This window comes from Bactrocera neohumeralis, chromosome 6, assembly GCF_024586455.1.
Source record: "Bactrocera neohumeralis isolate Rockhampton chromosome 6, APGP_CSIRO_Bneo_wtdbg2-racon-allhic-juicebox.fasta_v2, whole genome shotgun sequence".
Taxonomy (NCBI): domain Eukaryota; kingdom Metazoa; phylum Arthropoda; class Insecta; order Diptera; family Tephritidae; genus Bactrocera; species Bactrocera neohumeralis.
In genome coordinates this window covers 43,816,063-43,838,732 of record NC_065923.1, presented here as the reverse complement: position 1 = coordinate 43,838,732, position 22,670 = coordinate 43,816,063, and positions in this window count along the sequence as shown.

Sequence of the window (22,670 nt, the reverse complement as noted above, 5' to 3'; positions counted from 1 at the left end):
AGTCAAAGTTTTCCCTTTCACCCCTTTGCGGCGACGTAGTTCAACATAAGTTGAGTGGTTTATAGCACGCTAGCGGCTTCTTCTGAGTTGTGACTGACAGGTTTATATAACTTTTTAGTTTGGGATATGTTACGCACAAATACCCACACATTGTATGTAAGACTTTTGTTCTAAAAGAATTGAAATGGCGTGGGGTGGAGTGTTGATGACCGTCTTGGAGGTGGTACGTCGTTAAAAGGTTCTTGACCCTTCTCGTAACGGAAGGTTTTTTTCAACAGTTTGAGGGTTTAGGTACCAGAAATATGATTCCACACACAAAATTTAATGAAACTTCTCTGACTCCTATGTTGCATCGAAAAAATCGCCGAAAAAATCGCCGTATGCACTTAATGTGCTTCAGAGCGACAATCGTATATTAAAAACTAATGATAATTTTGATGTGATGTCGCTAATAGTCACACTAACCTATAAAAAATGTTTGCGACGAATGGGCTTTCGCGAGAAATTTAAATTAAAGAGTCGTACTCCTTTTGTGCACCTTGTCCACATTATTTAAAATTCTTATATAGAAGATATAAAAAACGGATATTCTTATGTTTTTCTATATTCAAGAATATAAGATTTTTTTCTTAAATAAAAGAACTACATATATGGCGTGTTATATACTTGCAATTTAATTTCATTGATATTTAAAGTGATGTACGACGGTGGTAAGATTTAGTTTAAATCGGCAAGATAGTTTATTGCACAGTATCGCTTTATAGCAAAGTTATGAAGATGTTTCAAGGTATTGTGTACACCTAACCTTTATCAAAATCTGGGGCGACACTCGACCTTAGTTCTTACGTTATTGCTCAACTGCACGAATTTCGAAAAATCACCGATTTTTAAGATTAGCAGTTCATTAGGAAGGATATCAGACGCATACATATAAATATTTCCTAAAAATTCTTTGTTTTGTAAAAGTTATTGAAGGTTGAAATTTAGAGCACGATAAAATTGCAAAATTTTTTCTCATAAACTTCTAGAGATAAATCGGAGAAATTTTGTGAAATCAAAGAACACTATTACAGATCCTTTTCACGATCCATTTGTTTAAATAATAATATTTTAGATAATTTTTTGTTAAACAATTGGAAATTTTTAAATGTTCTTCACGCTAGAAAAAATTTAAAAGTGTGTGACACAACGCGGAAAATATTCACCTTTAATAATCTGCAAATTTTTGTTCATTCATACCATTCCAAAGATATTGAACTTTTTGTCTTCTACCTCTCTTAAAACGTATGGCACAACCATTCGTTGCGCAATGCGCTAATGCTTTTCTTGCGGCACAGATGTCGGGGGCTTACGAGCGCATGAACATTTTTCTTTGACTAAACAAAATTTCATCTATTTATCTACAGTAGTTTATGAGAAAATAATTTTACAATTTTATCGTGCTCTATATTTCAACCTTTAATAACTTTAACAAAACAAATAATTTTTACGAAATATTTATACCATAGGGTATGCGTCTAGACCCTTTCTAATGAACTGCTAATTTTCAAAATCGGAGATTTTTCGAAATTTTCATGGACCACTTGACGTTGATATAATTAGTTGACCATAGATATAATTAGTAATTTTACTTTCTTGGATAAATGCAAATAATATTGTTGTGTTATGCGATTTTATAAACCTAAAAATATTTTTTAAGAAATAAATTTGTCGAAATAATTGAATAATATTTGAATACATTATAAAATGTTTAACATCATGTAAAATACTTACAATAGTATAGTATACTTGTATAACCATAACCATCATCTACTACCTACGTATGTATTAGAATAATCTATTACCATGAATTATTAGAATGCTGAATTGAATTAGAACTACATACTTACCCCTTTGTCTGTATACATACTTACCACTAGTCTAAGCTGTTAGGTTGAGATTTAGGCTAACTAATGAACTAATGTAAGAAAGAATGCTATTGTTTTAAAGACTATACCCGCGAACGGATGTTTTTCATTTTCAATCGGAATTCTTAAATTCGACCAAGACACAGGCAATTAGCTTTTAGTTGCGCATACTAGTGAGTCCAACGTTTAGAACTTCAATCTTAAAAAAGCTTAAGATTTTTTCAAATATAATTGTCCACATGACAAATTAAAACTCGAACATATAACGCACGTTCATTCACCAGCCAGATAAGGGTGCATGTTAATTCATGCTTGACTCTCACGTACATTACTTGCCTTACTTACCAACATTTTGCATTTTTAAGGGAGCAGTAGTGGTGTCTGACGGCCAATTGTCAGTTAGTCAGGTTTGTTAGCATAACGCTCAGACAAATAACCAAAAAGCTGCATGGTTTATATATTTCTACATATATTTAGATGTTTATGTTAATGCAAATGTGACCAACAATAGTTTAAAGTGGATACTTCGCCACTCATCTGCTCATACTCTGAATAATGCGACAACTCAGTAAGGAGATGTACTCCTTGTACCATTTCGTACATATGTGTGTACACATCATGAAGTTATATAAATGTGACATAATACGGTCATAAATGCACTTGTGCCACTTTCGGTGACACCCAAGTCACAACGATAACACTTGAAAGTAGCAAAGTGCAGCAAAGGCAGATGTCCATGCTGTATTATACCTAAGTACATATTTATACTATATGGTACTAATGTTAGTGTCTACCGGTGATAGTAAGAAAACACCAAGCAGATATCTAAGCTCTTACAAATATAATATGTTAAGTATGTGCATTAGGGTATCTGTTATTTACCAAATTGATTTTTTTGCAAACGCCGTTTGAAGATTCAGTTTTTTCCGTTAAAAACTGCTACAAACTAAACTAGCTCTTTATTATACCCTGAACGCGGTATATTAAGTTTGTCACGATGTTTGTAACACCCAGAAAGAAGCGTCGGAGACCCTATAAAGTGTATATATAAATGATCAGTATGTTGAGCTGAGTCGATTTAACCATGTCCGTCTGTCACATGTGAAGGGTATATTAGCTTCGGTGAAGCCGAAGTTAACCTTTTTTCTTGTTTTTAATTTAAACCGTGCCGAAGTGGTTTTACTTTTCCTACATATTTAGAATAAAAATTGTTTGGCTCTAAAAAAAAATAAATTTACATCTTTGAAAAGATGACAAAATTTCCCAACTACGGAAATGGATACAGTACACCATGTCGTATGAGCAACACAAAATATATAGGCCACATATGTATGTATGTATGAATGCACAGTACGTTTGATGAATAACTTTAACTGTGTATAACTTTTCAAAGAAAATAATTTGTAATTAAAGGACCTCAAAATGTACACATCAACTCCTTTCAAAATTCGCAACTCACAACTTTAACCAGCATTTTATACAGATTTGCTGGTTTTATTTACGTATAATTGGAAGTATTATTGCTCCATATGTCCTATGTATGTATTCATCAAGACCCTGTTTTTAAAACATATGTGTACTGACAAAACTTAAATTAAACCTATTTAAATGCTCATGCTTGTGTATTTCCTTTTCTAAAATAATTGTAATTGCAAGCTTATTTACAATTTTAAGACCTTAATCAAATAAATTGTGAAAAGTAATGAAATGTTTGTCTTTTGCCGCAAACCAATTTGACACCCAATTTTTGACTTCTGCGTGGGACTCGAGACGCTACTTAGCTGATGCGTGCCCCATCAATAAAAAAAAATGGTATTCGGAAGGGGCTAAGTCTGGTTAGTATGACAGCTGCTCCTAGCCAAGTGCTTCGATTTTATCCTGAACCGATTTTGCTTTGTTTACAGGTGCAATGTTAGGTCAAGAAATTACTTTTCGTGTCCTCTGACACATTTTGGTCATTCTTCGATCGAAACTTGTCTCAAGTTGATCATTTGTCGTCTGTAGCGATTATTATTAACACCAGGATTTAGAAGCTCATGATGTACCATACTCTTTTTATCCCACTAAACACAGAATATTGCCTACTTACCGAACCGATTTGTCGACTGATCTTCGCAGTCAATGTAGGTGATTTATCTCATGATTTTCTTCGTTTAGGATTCTTAAAATAAATAATTTTTTCATCACCAGCTTTTGACTCAAAGTATCATCTTCTTTCGAATAATATGGACTGCAGACTCCAATTGATGAGGTATAGCATTGAAGAGTGAATTCATAAATAAATCTGATAAACTTTTTCGCATAGGTTAGGTTTGGTTGGGTTATACAGGGCGGATACCACGAGACCTTTTAGCCGTTAGTAATGCCAGATGAAGATTCAGTTTAAGTAGAGCTGAAGTATTCGTCATGGAGTACATTAACACTTTTTGTGAACTTTAAAACGTCTTAATATATAATTTTGATACTTCATTTAGTCCCTTGAATTGCAAAGCCCCTTGATAAAAAGGAAGCGTGTGAGTTAATCCTGCAAATCGTTATGGTTTACTTAACTTTAAATTAATGTCAAAGTAAAATATTTGAATAGTTAAAAAAATAAATAATATCTAAAATATACTACTACTAGCAATATTAATTCATATGCTTTACTTTACTTACTTTTTTCCTTCCTCAGCCTTTGCCAAATATGAACAGCAATTGTATGCATATGTGTAATTTTTCCATGGAAGCACGAGTCAGCGCTATAATTGAAATATTCCTCTCACAATTATTATTATTTTCGCGCCATTCACACGCCTTCTTCTTTCAGCAGTGAAACTGATACATAACATTGACACACTTTCGCGCTGTGGGCGTGAATAGACCTGCCCGCATTTTATATACATATGAGTGCATATGAACATGCATTCACTTAGTTTTAGAAGAAAACAACACTTGTATTTTGGTTAATATATGGACATTTATGCGGAAATTTTATACGATTGGATCTTATTCAGATTCCATTTTCTGCATCAACTTATGAGTACCCATTTTCAGTTAACGGTGTTGGGTATTAGATAAAAGGATTGATATTAGATAAAAGGACACATCTAGTGTGGCAACCTAAAACAGAGAATTTGTTTTAAAATAAAAACAAGAAACAACTTTAACTTCGGTGGCACGGAACATCCTTTACAAACACAACACAAGATTACTTAGAAGGACTACAAGACGCACTCCAAAGTAAACAGGACTTTTTGAATCCAGCGCCCCCTGGTGGCGCCATCTATATGTCGACTGGTGCGTTAGAATCTGCTGTCTTTGTCGATTGTCCAGTGAGAATTTCGACATTTCATCGATTGGAAGTGAAGTTATTGCGTTTTAAGTGTCAGTATGTTTGTGTTATCGGTGCGGAAATGAGCTTCGAACAAAGAGCCAACATTCAATTTTGTTTTAAAATTGGTACAACTTTTACCGAAACGTTTCAATTCATGAAACAAGTTTATGGCGATGATCGCCTATCCCGTAGCAGAGTGCACGAGTGGTTTCAAAGTGGTCGTGTGGACATAAATGACGATCAACATGTGGGCCAATCAAAATCCGTGATCACCGGAAATTCCATCGGAACTCTGAGTGAATTCATCAAAAATCAGCAGAAATCACAATTGAAATTCATGGAAACATCGATTTATAGCATTTCGACCGAAAATTTGGACTTACGAAATGTGTGTGCACAAATTGACTGACGACTAAAAACTGCTCAGAATCCGACATTCGAGGGACATCATTAAAGAGCTCAAAAAGAACAAAAGCTTCCTTTACAATATTGTGACTGGTGACGAAACATGATGTTTTCAATATGATCTCGAAACGAAACGCCAGAGTGCTGAATGGAACGCACCGGACGTCCCGAAACCCAAAAAATCGCGCACGGAGAAGTCAAAAGGGAAGACAATGCTAATTTGTTTTTATGATTCCAAGGGTATTGTCCACAAAGAACTTGTTCCACCTAGCCAAAACGTTAATGCGGTATTCTGCCTTGGAGTATTGAAGCGTTTGGTGCGCCGCATTCGACGTGTTCGGCGCGAATATCGCTAAGATGAAAGTTGGCATTTGTTGCACGATAATGCGACGTGTCATCGGTCGACGCTTGTGACCGAGTATTTGACCGAAAATCACGTTTTAACCATTAACCGCTCCCCGTATTCACCTGATATGGCACCGTGCGACTTCTTTATTTTCGGAAAAATGCATTTGCCCATGAAAGGAAAGCGTTATGCAGACGTAGAGGCCATTCAAAAGGCTTGCACCGGCCATACCGGCCAATGAGCTAAAACACTCGTTCGACATGCTTTTGGACCGTGCAAAAAGCTGTATTGAAGCAGAAGGAGACTATTTTGAATAAAATAAATTGATTTTGCCGAAAAACCATTTGTCCTGATTTTTTTTTAGTTCGGTTTACTTTGGAATGCATGTTTATACCATAGTGGTTTGGTGTGCACAATGCTTTCGGAGATCGCATTATTTCAATAACACATGGCAATTTCATGAAAATATGTCAATTGAGAAAGTTTTCGATGCAATCACTTGATCCAGCTTCTTGGAAATTGAAGGACTAGTTTGTGTATATACAGACAGACGGCCATTGCTAAATTGACTTTGGCGTTATGCTGATCATTTTAATATACTATATATAACGAAAAAGAGGTTAATCGTAACATACTTTCAGGTATTGACAAAACTTTATATAAAATAAAAAATATTGCAAAATCTGTATACATAAATGGAAGTCGTGCTATTTACAATATTTACAAGTCAAGAACGGCTGCCCCGATTTCGCTTAAAATTGGTGGTGATGTAGCTAAGAACCAGGGGACGGACATAAGTTACTCGTTTTTTATAGTTAGTAAATATCGGGTGATTTTTTAAGAGCTTGATAACTTTTTTTTAAAAAAAAACGCATAAAATTTGCAAAATCTCATCGGTTCTTTATTTGAAACGTTAGATTGGTTCATGACATTTACTTTTGAAGATAATTTCATTTAAATGTTGACCGCGGCTGCGTCTTAGGTGGTCCATTCGGAAAGTCCAATTTTGGGCAACTTTTTCGAGCATTTCGGCCGGAATAGCCCGAATTTCTTCGGAAATGTTGTCTTCCAAAGCTGGAATAGTTGCTGGCTTATTTCTGTAGACTTTAGACTTGACGTAGCCCCACAAAAATAGTCTAAAGGCGTTAAATCGCATGATCTTGGTGGCCAACTTACGGGTCCATTTCTTGAGATGAATTGTTCTCCGAAGTTTTCCCTCAAAATGGCCATAGAATCGCGAGCTGTGTGGCATGTAGCGCCATCTTGTACGCATTCTGTACGCACTGTACGCATTCGTGTGGTTGGTTTAATGTCCAATAAAGTAAACTGAGTGCGAAACTTGGTCACAATCGCATTAATTGTTTGCTCACTTGGTCGATTATGTAGACCATAAATCGGACGTAAAGCGCGAAACACATTTCGAACCGAACACTGATTTTGGTAATAAAATTCAATGATTTGCAAGCGTTGCTCGTTAGTAAGTCTATTCATGATGAAATGTCAAAGCATACTGAGCATCTTTCTCTTTGACACCATGTCTGAAATCCCACGTGATCTGTCAAATACTAATGCATGAAAATCCTAACCTCAAAAAAATCACCCGATACAAACATTTTATTTCGAATCATGAGCATTTAATCAAAATTCATGTTTGTAAGAATAATATGAATATTTCATTACTTCAAAAACAAAAAAACATACCCGTAGCTACTGCAAAAGTACGGCATTTTTCGTATACATAGATTTTACTGATTGTTGCTACTGTTCAAGGCGGCGTTTTAGGACGCAGCATGTGGAACCGGCAATACATCTTTAATATTGCAATAGAAATGGCACTCGCAGTCGCATTGCAAAGGCCTTGCGCTTACTTTGCTAGGTTATGGGCGAACGACGCACAAACATTCTTAACAAACCAAACGCAACATTTAACATAAAAAATAGCAGAATAGCTACAGTGTTGATAAAAAGTTCAATTATAATTTGACATGAGTGCATAATAGCTCACAAATATTTTCGAAGCTCAGAACAATGTAAAATATATACGGCAACTTCGGTGGTATTGTCTTGCCGCTGTCTGCGATTGAATAGCTCGGCCATTCTACGCTTATTTTAAGGGATCGCCTCAGTGTGACCTCCGAAAAATCACTGATTTCGCGATTTTCTTAATGTTTAAATCAACTAATCGGTTGGAAAATTTTTTTTTGAAAAAATGGGTGTGGCCTCGCCCTCTAATAAGTTTAATGTGTATTTACCCTAAACACCTTAACTTGCAACAACAAAATTTTCTGGGAACAAATCTTACAAAAACTTCTACCGACAGTGTGAAAATGAATGAAATCGGAGGATAACCCCTCTTACTCCCCTTATAACGTTACTGTTAAGAACTACTAAAAGCGTAATAAATCAATAACTAAATACGCCAGAATCATTAAATTTTACCACCGAGATGAAATGAGAGAGCTTTATGGGAACCGGTGTGAAAATTGGACAATGGGCGAGGCGCCACCCACTTTTTGGTGAAATCCCATATCTCGAGACTTGACTAACCGATTTCGACAAAATTCCTTGCATTCTCTTACATTCTTAAGCCGGATTGTAAAAATGGACGAAATTGGACAACAATCACATCTACTTCCAATATAGCACAATATTAAATTCCGCTTGATTCGTTCTGTTTCCAGTACACAAATGTAGAATAACTTTACACAAAGAATGCCTTTAGTATATGCCACCTTATGATCAAATCAATTTTCCAAATCCAACAAAAACTGTTCAAGCATCTAGGTACCGAATATTTGGACCCGGTACTTATGACTGACTTTTGATTGACAATGTCGGTCAATGTGTGATATATATAATTGAAATTAAAGGATAATCCTTCCCTTACATTGTTATGTCTGTGTGCCAAAAATGGGTTGAATTGGACCAATACTTCCCTTAACACCCATACTGCTAACATTAATATTTTCGAAGGTCCATCTGCTTTTTACCGCATATATCGGCCAATAAGTCAATATTCTTAATGAAAATGAGAGAGCGTGTTGGTTATTTAGTATGTGGTGTTGGGAAAATAGATAAAATCTGTTCGACACTACACCAGCTCATACAAGTATATAATAGTTATACTGATTTTCGTTTTTTAACAAACATTTTGTGTTCGTCAGTATATGAGTTATACGAGTCAAAAGTAATCCTCCTATCAGAAGATGCTATTAATTTTGCAATTGACCTCTAATGTCAGTTCTGTTTTGATATTTGTGTAGTAAACACATGCGAAATACACGTAAATAAACAATGGTACGCTACACTGCTCCAGAACGCGGGTTATTGGTGACTATTTATTTGACCAATAATCGGTCGGTGACTTTGGCACAACGTGAATTTCGTCGCAGATTTCCTGGCCGTCCGACGCCTACTGGTGAAACACTGCGACGTTTAGCCGCTCGCCTCGAAGAGACTGGCACAACACGAGATGCTGCCAGGCGTGGCAGACCCCGGAGTAGCCGTTCTGCAGAGAATATTGCTGCTGTTGCCGAGGATGTCATGGAAGCGCCGTCGACATCGACCAGACGACGTGCCACGCAAATGGATATCAGTCGACGGTGCTTACAGCGAATTTTGATACAAGATTTGAAGGTTTTTCCGTACCAAGTCCAGACGTGCATCAGCTGTTAGGTGCTGACCGCTAATCGCGTCTAACATACGCTCAAGCCATCCTTAATCACCACCAAGAGGAAGATAGATTTCATCAAATCGATTGACGCGGATACTTGACGTGATCAATAATGTTGTGTAAAAGTTCACTCAATTGCATGTTCTATGCTTAAATTGTTTTAATATTCAAATCATTACTGTAGCGTACATATCATTTAAAATTTCAGCTCGTTTGGTTTGTACGAAGTGGTATAATGAAATTACACAGAAATTAGTGTAACGTATACGCCATGGAGCACAGACGCTGTGCTGATAATGGCAGCACTAACGTTTTTATATCTGATGCACGTACGGCAGTTGCATAGCAATGCCTTCTCTGAATTGGGTACAAGACCAGACGCTTTCCAATGATTAATGCTAATTTCGCCATTTAATTAAGGCATGTTGCAGCTAATTTCTGAGATTCTCGTTAAGCAGATGTAACAAATTTTAGTTGTAATAAAATCAGTGTAGCCTTTGAAGTTTTTGAACTAAAGTTGCACAAACCTTAGAATATAGACAAACAAAGAAACATAAGTTTAATAATTTGTAAAAGCTTTTAAATATTTGAATTAATTTTGGCAAACATTAAATTGCCCCAATTAACGCATATAACATACCACAATCATTTCATAAGTTATAATTTTGTACACACTCTCCCATACATACTTTCTCTTTTTTGTAAGGGGTCATTAAAAATTAGTAAAATGAAGAAAGTTCGAAGATGAAAGTATATTTTTTTTATTATTATTTTTTGTAATTTTTGTAAAATAGCCTTTACAATATATTTAATTTTCTCTACTTCAGAAAAATAATTTTTCAGTACGAGCTTCCCGGTAAACAATTACGTCGAATTTATTTTGTTAACTTAAATTATCTGGGCAGTTACGATATAAGTTTTTTTTAAAACATCTTATTTATATATTGTTGTTATTCAGTGCGGATTGTAGTTCGTTAATTAAATCAATTTTTCGGACTGGAGCTATGTTTAACCGTAACGATAACTGATTTGCGTCTGAAATCCAATAGATTTGCAGGAATTGTGGACTTTGGCCTGATGATGGTAGAAGGCTACCTAACAGATGAGACACTTATCACTCTATTTTAAAAGTAGGCATAAAATGACCTTCCCTTATTTCTGTCGCGCCAAACGACTTCATTTGAAAAAGGTACCTACGTATGCTGTTTAAAAAATGGACAGAATGTGACTATTTGTCAATAAATTTTTAATTTACTGTGGCAGCTCCTGAATATTGGGAAAATTGACTTTTTTAGAACAGCACATACCACTTGGTTCATCGGCCCATTTTTGGTAGAACAATTTGGACGAAAGGCTGTTGAGCATTAGGGTGGGTCGATTCCGGACTTTTTTCGATTCGGGATTTCTAATGGTGCGAAAAAGTTGCCTTAGTACTTCCTGATTCCAATGCAACTTTTTGTTTTGAGATCGGATTGCATCTTCAACCCCAACTCCGGCCTTGAAATTTCGGAAATTCGCCTAAAATCGTGAAATTGTCTACCTGAAATACGCATCTCATGGCGAAATGTATAAAACAAAAGTTATTTGTCACGTCATTTGCTACCGAAATGGAATATGTGATCATGGCCGTAGGACGAACCGTTCCCCAGATACGAGCGAAAATGCGGCGCGCCACAGCATTACTGCGTTGTAGCTAAAGTTGTAAAAATGATTACCTCGATAACAATACACATACACAGTAATTGTTGCTTTGGCCTTTGCTATTTGATTTTTTTAACATATTAAAAGGAATGATTGCAATTACCTATTAACTATATATCTAATATCTCTATCACCTTTACTCGAACTCAGTGCATACCAGTTTTACGTATATAATATAAAAATTTTCTCAGTATTTTCTTTTATCTTTGAAATATTTGCTGTCCTTCTGTCAGTACACTTGGATGTGTAGCAATTTTCCCCACACCATACATATTGTTGTATAAATTACGCCCTTAGTTCGAAATGAGAACATTGCTTACTTTGGACACATGCTTTTTTTGTTGCCGGGTTATTAAATTAAAACGAAAATACTGAATTGAGCCGCGCTGCACGCTGAAATTCCTAAACAGTCTATGAATCTTTGCAGTAGTAACGTTATACGTATTAAAAATTTCTTCGAATTTAATCATATAATACCAAAGTATATTAGTATACTATTTACATACTATTAGTTTTGTTCACCGAAAGCTTGTTTTTAGCATCGAAAACTAATCGAGATAACTATAGAACTATATAATATTTCACATGATAGGGTTGTAAACGAATTAGTCTTCATACATATGTTAAATTGCCTTATAGAATTTGAAAAGGCCTTTGTGCACATGATTCGTGAAATCGAAAACGATAAGCTTATTTCAGTACCAAGCCAAAAGCGCCCAAGCCTCTTACAATATATTCGATACTGGTTAGAAAAGTTTTGTTGCTTTTCGATACTGCCAGGACTTTTTTAACATTCTTCATTATGCATAAACGTGTACACAATTTTAATGTATGTATATACAATTCCTGGCATAGTTCAATTATCAATGCAAGATTTGCAGGAAATGAGTTTGCTGAATTGCATCTGGCACACGGATTCATTAACAGGACCATTGTTAAATCTATCGTAGTATATGCAATTCCTTGTTCAGATAAATGCAATGTTTGAAGTCGGAAAATGAAAGTACGAAAATAATGAATGGGATAAGCTGAAATTGCAGATAAAATAAACAATGCGAGAAACGACCGTATAAATATACTTAAGTATATTCTATAACTATTCTATATTACTATTTCATTGTATACTTCTGACTGAAGACAAACCTGTACATGATGTATATTGAAAAGGATCTGTTATATATAGGGTGCGAAAGGGAAACCTTTTATGTGATGCCCTCACATAAAGCTTATACCTTCCTATATAGCTAAAATAACATTCTTTTATTAGTGGCTTATCAATAATATTGGTAATGTTATTGTATGGACCAAAGTTTAATCGCCTTATACTATAATACTTGAAAATGCCTCAAACGCTTAATCTGACATAATCTGCATTCCTTTTATAATGTTAAGATAAAGAAATCCAAGTGTTGCAAACTGGAGTGCACAACTTATCGCTAACTAGAACATTTTCGATAATATACGAGTTGTTGTTAACGGTAACTTGGAATTGGTATTGTATCAAACATTTTCGCGTGATTAATTTTGACAAACTTTCGACGTAAATTAACTCGACATCAGTGCATAGATGAACTTAATTCAATTAGGCGATGAAGTTCCATCAAGGAACGGACTTTATCGATGGTGTGGTGAGTCCAATTAAGGTCATAGATCACTCTAAGGCGAATTGAGTACAGCTCGTCCAAAATTAGTTTTTATTCAAGAAACTATTGATGTTATGCGCAAATTGATATTGCACGATCATATGAGCCATCGTAAGATGCTACATATAAGCATTAGTGAGACCAGCACACATTCAGTATTGCATGGACATTTTCTGTAAAAAAATAGCTCAAAACAAGATACTCACGTTTTATTTTTTTTGGAAGAACAAGACACGTCTCAATCATACCACTAAGGAAATGGAGAATATTCTTAGTAGTACGCAACCATTCGCTGGCCATTTATCTTTAAAGAAATCAGAAAAACCAACCCCTGACTACGGATCACTCTTCACCACGACATTGTGAGCTTTTACACAACGACTGAAATAACTGCACTCAAAACATCGAATGATGATTTAACCGCCGCATAGTCCTGACTTCGCACCGAATTACTTATTTTTTTACAAAACGTAATTATCTGTATGTGTAAAAAATGTGTGAACTACATATAATAGCATGTTACGTATACGCCTCAGCATTACCAACAAAAAACTTTTAAATTTATGGTCGTTGGAGAGTAATGCCAACATTGCTCCGCCCTTGATTAATATTTTAGCGCATGAAAGCAATGTACTTTGATTTGAAGTTAAACCCACCCACGATTTCCGTTGTCCAATTGTTAGGAAATTTCTGTTAAGCGACAGCAGGAAAATTGAAAGCGGAAAAATTTTATTTAAAAAATTTATATATTTTCTTGCAGGATGGAGTCATGTGAAGAAGTTCACGCAAGGGAGGAAAGTTCTCTGAAGCTCACGACTTCCGGTCTTTACCAAGTATCTTCTAGGTAGCTAAAGAACATCCGCTTAAAGCGAGCTAAAGTAAGAAGGAGAAATATCCCCTTTACAGGGTTATGCGCCAGGTCTAAGACCCGCCACGTAAAAAACGCCCCCAATGAAAAGGAACAAAAATCCTCTGAAGAGAAAGCCCCCTTTTTTATGATGATCGTGGCAAACGAATTAAGGATAACGATTTAAGAGCATGGACCTAGAATGTCCAGTCCCTTAATTGGGAAGCCCAGCTAGTTAATGTCCTCTTCAGAGTGAAGGCTGACATCACCACCGTCCAAAAAATGCGATGGACGGGACAAGGACTGAGGCGAGAAAGTCCTTGTGGCATTCACTGCAGTGGCCACATAAAGGAGCGCAAGTTTGGTGTCGGATTCGTGATGGGAGAGAGACTCCGTCGCTGAGTACTATCATTGACATCCTCAAATGGGTTGAGGCTGATCTATTTCGCCGGGACCCGAAATAGGGCAAATACCTGGCTGTCTCCGGATCGAAAAGCCAACCACTATCAAAATCATCCCTCGTGATGGCCATTAGAACCTTCTTCAATTCAGCTTTTTATGCTCAATTGAGTCAAAACGGTGTCCTCGGAGAGGTAATGTAAATTTGCTGAATATCCAGAAGTTACACGAAGGTAAATCAGGCGAATGCGGTGGTTTCGGCACGATATTAGTTAAAAAGGTGTCGAAATGATCACGAATAACGAATGCAGTATGAGAAGGTGCGTTGTAGCACTTTTTTTGTTAATAAATTCAGGCATAGAAAAAATCGAAAAATTGACTTTTAGAGCCTCACAAAATCGATTCGAAAAACAAGCGAAGTATAAATTAAAAACTCACCTGCGCCAACAACCATGAGATAAGTCTCCTTAATATCGCATATAAAGCTCATTGTGTGAAATATTAAAGCCTTTCGTAAACAAACATATTGTACATTATCACTATGGCTTTAGTTTTTGAAAATCAACCCACCAAATATTCACCAAAAGCCATAACTTGGAAAAGAGCCGTGAAAAGAGAATCGACACACACCACCTCTATGCCGACAGCACGAAAAAGAGCTGCCTTTATGCCGCGATGTCTAAATTTGGTGTCCCCGCAAAACTAATACGGCTGTATAAACTGACGTTAAGCAATCCCAAAAGCTCCGTCGGGATCGGATAGGACATCTCCTGGCCGTTCGATACCAAACGAGGTTTCAGACAAGGCGACTCCCGTCCTTGTTGGTGGCATGAATATTCGATGGAAGGATGAGCTGGATGATAACATAGTTCAGCGAATTACAAGAAAACGGCTGGGCTGGCTAGGTCATATCGTAGGTATGGACGAAAACACTTCAGCTCTGAAAGTATTTGATGTAATACCAGCCGGGGGAAGCAGAGGAAGAGAAATGCCTCGACTCCGTTGAAAAGAGCAGGCGAAGGAGGATCTAGCTTCGCTTGGCATTTCCAATTAGCCCCACAGTGCGAAAAGAAGTAACAACTGTTAACTCGGCTATAATCACGTAAGCGGTGTCTACTATTCATTGAATTTGTAAAGGAATATTTACTGGTAATTCAGTGCGCGTATTATGTTTTAGATTGTATGAGAATTATCTATTTAAATTGTTTCTTGCGATAAATTATTTTACCAAGACTTCTTCTTGTAGAACATATATACTAAACCTGTAGAAAGAAGAGGAGATAATAATAGTTACATAAATTGAAAATCTTTCAAGCTGAGCAAAAGAAATATCAGCCGTACAATAAATACTCATTTCTAAACTCATCTCTAAGCTTACCTACTTAGAGAAATATGTTTTCATACAATGTCTCAGAGATGATATCATGTTCCAAAAAATTTAAATTTAAGTGATTAGATTACATTTAATCTGTTGACTAACCCGTACAGTCCTCACTGCCGTTGGAAATATATAATTTGGCTGTCAAATATTCACATTGCTTAAGATTTTTAAACGTAAATATTATAATATCTTATGTGGTTATAAAATTTGTCTTGTTTTAAAAATTTCCATTTAATGGAAATAATGGATGTATTTTTTGATTAAGAAAGTCGCATTTCAGAATTCTTTTGCATTGCTTTTATTTTATTTGTGTGGATCGTTAATGCAAATTTGAATCGATCTAGAAAAGCAAAGCTAATAAATCACTTAAATATTTTTATATAAGGCTTTTTTGCTCTTTACTCAATACTTTATAAAAAGTGTTACACTGATCGCATTTAGTTCAAATATGCGCCGTTTCGTTCAATAATTTGTTTCCATCTAGATGGCAACTTCATAACACCCCTATCGTAGAAGTCCCCCTCCTTATCTGCGAAGAAATCGGACAGCCACTTTTACAAGCTTCTTTTGAGTTCAACTTTACACCAACAGGGGCGTTCGCCATAGACAGGAACATGTGATAATCACTTGGCGCTATGTCTGGGTTATATGGTGGATGCGACAAAACTTCCCATCCGAGCTCCCGTAGCTTCTGACGAGTCATCAACGAAGTGTGTCCTCTGGCGTTGTCCTGGTGGAACACTACACCCTTCCTTTTGGCCAATTCTGGACGCTTCTGGTCGATCGCCTGCCTCAAGCGGTCCAGTTGCTTGCAGTAGATGGTAGAATTAAGCGTCTAGCCATATGGGAGCAGCTGAAAGTGGATGATTCCCTTCCAATCCCATCTAAAACAAAGCAAAACCTTTCTGGCCATCAATCCCGGCTTTTCCACTGCTTAGGACGATTCACCGGCCTTCGACCACGACCGTTTTCGCTTGATTTTATCGTATGTGATCCATTTTTCGTCGCCAGTCACCATCCGTTTCAAAAATGGGTCGAGTTCGTTCCATTTCAGCAGCATATCACAGGCGTTGATTCGGTCCAGAACGTTTTTTTGCGTCATGTCATGCGGCACCCAAAAATTAAGCTTTTTTGTGTATCCAGCCTTCTGCAGAAATTTCATGGAACGTTTCTCTAGCGGATTTGCCTTTAACGAAGGCAAAACTTTAAAATAGTGCGAATTTCGGCGCTTTACGCGTCTATATCTGTTGAACGCAATATCCAAACCAATCATGCATAGCGTCGTTTTGTAGGTTATGTCAATACCTTTCAAAGATGTGTAGTATTGCCAGACACGAGCTCTGTAGCGCTTTATACATAGAAATTCAAAAGACAAAAAGGTGGAAAGGAGATATTTGAAAACCTAATATTTTGAAAAACTGTAATATAATATTCATTTATTTCTCATCAGTTAATTATGCATCCTCATATATTTGCTTGTATGTCGCAAGTATTCGTACATATGTAAAAAATGTGCGGGTTTCTATGGTATACTTACACTCGGTAATTCTTACTCTAAGTATCTTATCTTATAACTACAACTATTGTAGCTTAGGTAGGCCAAATTAATGTTGTGGCTCTTTACACTCTTTCAAACTTTATAATTAAATTGTACGCTTACTTAGCCACTAACACATACTTTAAAACTAAAACTATTTCGCACAAAATGTATGGGATGAAAATACAATGTTGTTTTAGCTATTTCAGTATATCTGCATAAAGTTTGTTGCTGTTGTAAGATATATTATTGGATAAAAAGTACTCCTTTTCACGAACATAATATTTAACAGCTGCCAGAGCTTTTCCTTCATTCATACCGCGAATATTACGAACATTAAACAAGTAATGGAGTTAAGTTCGGGTGCAACCGAACATATTATATTTTCTTCTTGATTTGTGTACAGGAAAGTGAAAGAATCAAATAATAAAATGGGACGAAGGCTTAAGCAGCCAGTTTCCCTTTGTTTTCTAATCTGCCTGTAAATGTATTTGCAAGATATATTTTAAATAAATAAATAAAATTGTTCTATATTGGAAGTAGGCGTGATTGTTTTCCGATTGTGTTCATTTACGTTGTACTGGGACATAGGAATGTAAGAAGAACGTTGCGTATCAGCTTTGGTTGAAATCGCTCAATCGCACCTAAAAGTGATCGGTGGCCCCTCGTCTTTCACTTTTTACCCTGGCTCCTATTAAGACTTCTCGTACCTTCTTGGGTATAAAATTTCATGTCTCCGTCGTATTTATATTATAATTATATTATTATTATTTATAATATTATTTATTTTATAAGTTTCATTTAGATATCTGAACGTTTTCTCAAGCTTGCAGTTTTGGATTTCAACTCGTCAGATATTATACCGGATGCTATAATATAAATACAAGGTGGCGCAAAAATAACCTGCCTAATGTTTTTTGGCTGTAATATTTTTAAAAAATGAAAAACTTTGATTCTGCCTCTGCCGTTTTATGACATTTTCCATCACTTTGGTCAGAACTTCCGGCGATAGGTCCTCACACTGTCTTTAAGAGTTGCAAGAGTCTGAGGCTTATTGACATAAAACCGCGACTTCAAAAAGCCCCACAAAAAAAGTCTGGAGCGGTAAAATCAGGCGATCTTGCTGACCAGTGCAAATCGCCAAAACGGGAGATTAGTCGCCCGGGAAATGCATCCTTCAGCATATCGGTTGTGGCACGTGGAGTGTGTGCCGTTGCACCGTCCTGTTGGAACCACATTTTTTCAATCCCTTTTCATCAAGTTGCGGCAAAAATAACTTGTTGATCATTGCTCTGTAGCGCTCACCACTCACAGTAACTAATTGGCCCGCGACGTCTTCGAAGAAAAAAGGTCCGATTCTTCCAGCGAAAACTGCACACCATACAGTGACCTTGAGCGGTAATGGCCTCATGTGGGTTACACGCGGATTTTCGGTGCCCCAGAGGCGTAAATTTTGCTTATTTACGAACCCGCTAAGATGGAAATGGGCCTCATCACTCATGGTTGTTTTTGATGAAAAATAATCTTCCTCTTGGTGATGATTAAGGATGGCTTGAGCGTATGTTAGACGCGATTGGCGGTCAGCAGCTAACAGCTGATGCACCGTCTGGACTTTGTACGGAAACATCTTCAAATCTGTACCCAAAATTTGCTGTAAACACCGTCGACTGATACCCATTTGCGTGGCACGTTGTCTGGTCGATGGCACTTCCATGACCTTCTCAAAATAAAGCTGACGTTTGTATTTGTTATGAAAATGTTTTTATGTGACCGACGTGCCTTAAACGTATTATAGTAGTTTAGTGACCCTAGTACATATAAATATATATATGTTAGTTTGGAAGTGTTAAACAACATCGTAAAGCACATATTTTCCAAGGATAAAGGAAACTACAAAAAAAATATATATTTAATAAGTCGATAACCCTATTTATAACTTCTTAATATTTTTCTATGTCTTATAACGGTGTTTTTAATAGGGACGCTACAAAAGTAGACTGTCCCTATCGGTCAAACATTGGCAAACAACGCCACATTTCCAGCTCTTTGAACATTTCTCAGTAAGGTTTGCCATTTAATCGTGGAAAGATATATGTACGTTCCAACAGCGAGTCAAAATTATTAAAATTTACTACCGAAATTCGGAGTCAGTGGCCTCAACTTTAAAAGCGCTATCAACAATTGAGTGTCTAGTGGAGGCTGCCGCTAGTGCATTAGTTGAGAAAGACCCAAATCGGTCTCTCACACGTCGTTCTCAAGCGATAGGCATACTCGTATCTGTGACGTCGCTGTGGCGAATTTTGTGAAAAGATCGTGGCCTACATCCTTAAAAGATCAAATTGACGCAAGAACTGAAACTTGATCACTAGAATCGTCGTATGTTCGTGAATTGGGCAGAGCAACAACTTGAAAATTATGCATATTTTCGTCAAAAAATCAACGTCACAATCGATTTATTGAAAACCGAATTTGGTGAACGTATTTTCTCACGAAATGGCCCAGTCAATTGGCCATGTCGGTCGTGCGATCTTCGTACGAGTATTGAAAGTGAAATTGCAGCCGATGTATGCTTGAAAACCGTCGGAAACTGAATTCTGGACTTCGGCAAGCGTTCCCTTTGTGGCCATGCAAAGGAAATCAAATTCCATCTATTTCACTGTTTTTGTTTTATTTAAAAAACTTTTGTAGCGCTCCTATTGGAAAACCCTAATATTATGGTTTTTATAGATTTCCTTTCTATTATTTATTGCCTATCTGACTGGCTGGATACAGGCATTGTAAATGAAGGGCTAAATTTTGTGGCGTTGGTTTTATACGCAAAGTGATGCCATGTTACCTCAAAAAAAGTTAAAAAGATTAATAGCCGCTTCTCAAATTTGTCACGTAGTGTATGTATTATTTAATACTAGTATAAACCCGCGGCTCCGGTCGCTCTTTGTTGTCGAGGATATCATTTATTGTGTTAATAATATAATAGAATAGTGAAAATGGCAATTTACATTTTTTATTGACATCGTAAACCATTTAAGTAATAGTACATATATAAAAATGTATGACATAACATCTTCACAGTGTCTGCATTTGCATCGTATATCGTCACACATATTTGTATATGCTTCTTGTTATAGTGAATACCAGTGCAGCAGTAGAGCAGAAGAGAGCGCGTCTCACGCCTTATATCTAGCCATGTGGTAATGTTTTGTCTAACATTCATTGAATGTAATTGCAAAATCGACGGCTGAAACCCAAATATTACACGGAAGAAACACAGACTTGGTCGTTTCTTTCAAATATTGCATTGCTCTGTGAAATGCTTCAGGAATATTAGTCATCTATTAGGTACTCATCTCAAATTATGATTCAACCTTTTCTTATTCAGTTACAACTATCACTATAATTCTTATATACTTTGTGATCAAATTGAAAAGTGAATTTTGTCCATTTCATTTCCTTCATTGTAATCCCCTTCTGCTGCAATACACTTATGCCAACGAATTTTTCAGTCATCATAGCACTTGAAATTCAAATTGAGTCAAAACGGTGTTCATGTTAATTTGCTGAATATCCAGAAGTTACACGAAGGTAAATCAGGCAAATGCGGTGGTTGCGACACGATATTAGTTGAAAATGTGGCGGAATAATCACGAATAACCAATGCAGTATGAGATGGCGCATTATCGCACTTATTTCTTCAGTAAATTCAGACATAGCAAAAATCGAAGAAATCAATTTGAGAGTTTCACAGTACGATGCGTATCTCAAATACTAATTAATATTTTGACGTGAAATTTATCATATATATCACTAACAATACTACCAACATACAGAAAATAAAAATTTAACGATTCGAAGAACATTCGAAGTATAAATTAAAAATTCACCTTTCAATTTGATCACAGAGTATGTTTACGTAAACAAAAACCACTGTACCCAGCCAGTAGCTGTGTGATTTTATTTTGTATTTTTGAAGAAAAAAATTTCAAATGATTCCTACATATTGAACACTTGTATATGTTTTGAAATATTATATTTTTTTATTTATGAATTGTTGTGACTTTTAACATAAAACGATAGAAAGTAGCCTATGCCCGTCCCCAGGTTCCAAGCTACCTCAACACCAATTTTTAGCCAAATCGGTTCAGCCGTTCTAGAGTTAAAAATGTGGGATTTGCCAGCACAACACGCTTTCGATTGTACCAAAACCACACTTTACACAGTATCAGAATTAAACTTTGTTTTGGAATCTTTAATCGATTACAGTTTTTTAATTACAGTTGGTATATAATCGCAACCCGCAATGATATTGAAAATACTAAATTAAAGTACAGTGCGGATTAAATTTAATTTCACAAAAATACCGAAAATATTAGATTAAAATACCGCAGAAACACCTTCCGCCGATGACAACAGTTTAAAGACTGATTCTTGCTTTTGTTCTCGTTGTTTTTCCCATATACCCGTCTTCGTCGGCGGTTCTACTATATTCCCAAGAAAGGTCGCCATTAGGACCTTCTCCCGGACTAAAGAAATACCCGTGCAAATTTTCAAGTCTATACGTGCTGTGGTTCGGGCGTAATGCGTGGTTATACAAAAAAGGCGTTTCATTTTTATATGTAAGATGAATACTAGCCAGTAAAATTTATGTCTATGCTTCCCTAATCTAAACTTAATTTTATACAATTTATATTCTGCCCTTACCGAATGGTAGTTAAAAATACAATAGTTTTGAGAAAGTTTGGAGCATATACAAGTAACTTTACACTAAAAATATGAAGGAGATTTAAAAAGATGTCAGAAATTTTGGATTTCTTAATTTTTGAAAATTTGAAGTAAGTGGAAATTATTGATTGCAAACGATAACTTCGAATTCCAATTAAAGGATGCTGTTTATCAACAAACGTATGCAACCGAACACTTTATACTCTTGCAACTTGTAAAACTCAAAGCTTGGGAAATACTTTTAGGTGTAAAATGTCAACCAAAGGATCGAAATCTAAGTCTTTTTAAATATCCAAGTACTACACACTCATACACTGAAAGAACAATAAAGTTTGTTATAAAAACGATAATCATTATATGTACTATATATAATATATGAGGTTGGGATTTGTCTAGTTTTGCCAATACCACATACTATTAACATACACATTCTAAAAAACCAATTACATTGAGTAAAGTCAGCCGGATGTTCGAAAATCCTGATATTAGTTATATGGGGGCTAGGCCAAGTTTTCGCCCGATTTTTTAAGCACGAAGCTATACTACTATGGGCAAAATACGCTCTCTCATTTTCATTCAGATAACTCAGAAATCTTTATATTAGGTATACAGGGGGCTCAGGGATGTATTGATTTACATTTGTAGCACAAAGACATACTATTATCAGACAAATTTTTGTGAATTATCTTTAACAAATATTTTTGGTCAAAAGTCAACTATAGATACTGGGATCCACATATGTATTTGGTACCAAGGGTCTTGAACAGTATTGGTTAGATTTGGACAATTTTCGGTCAAA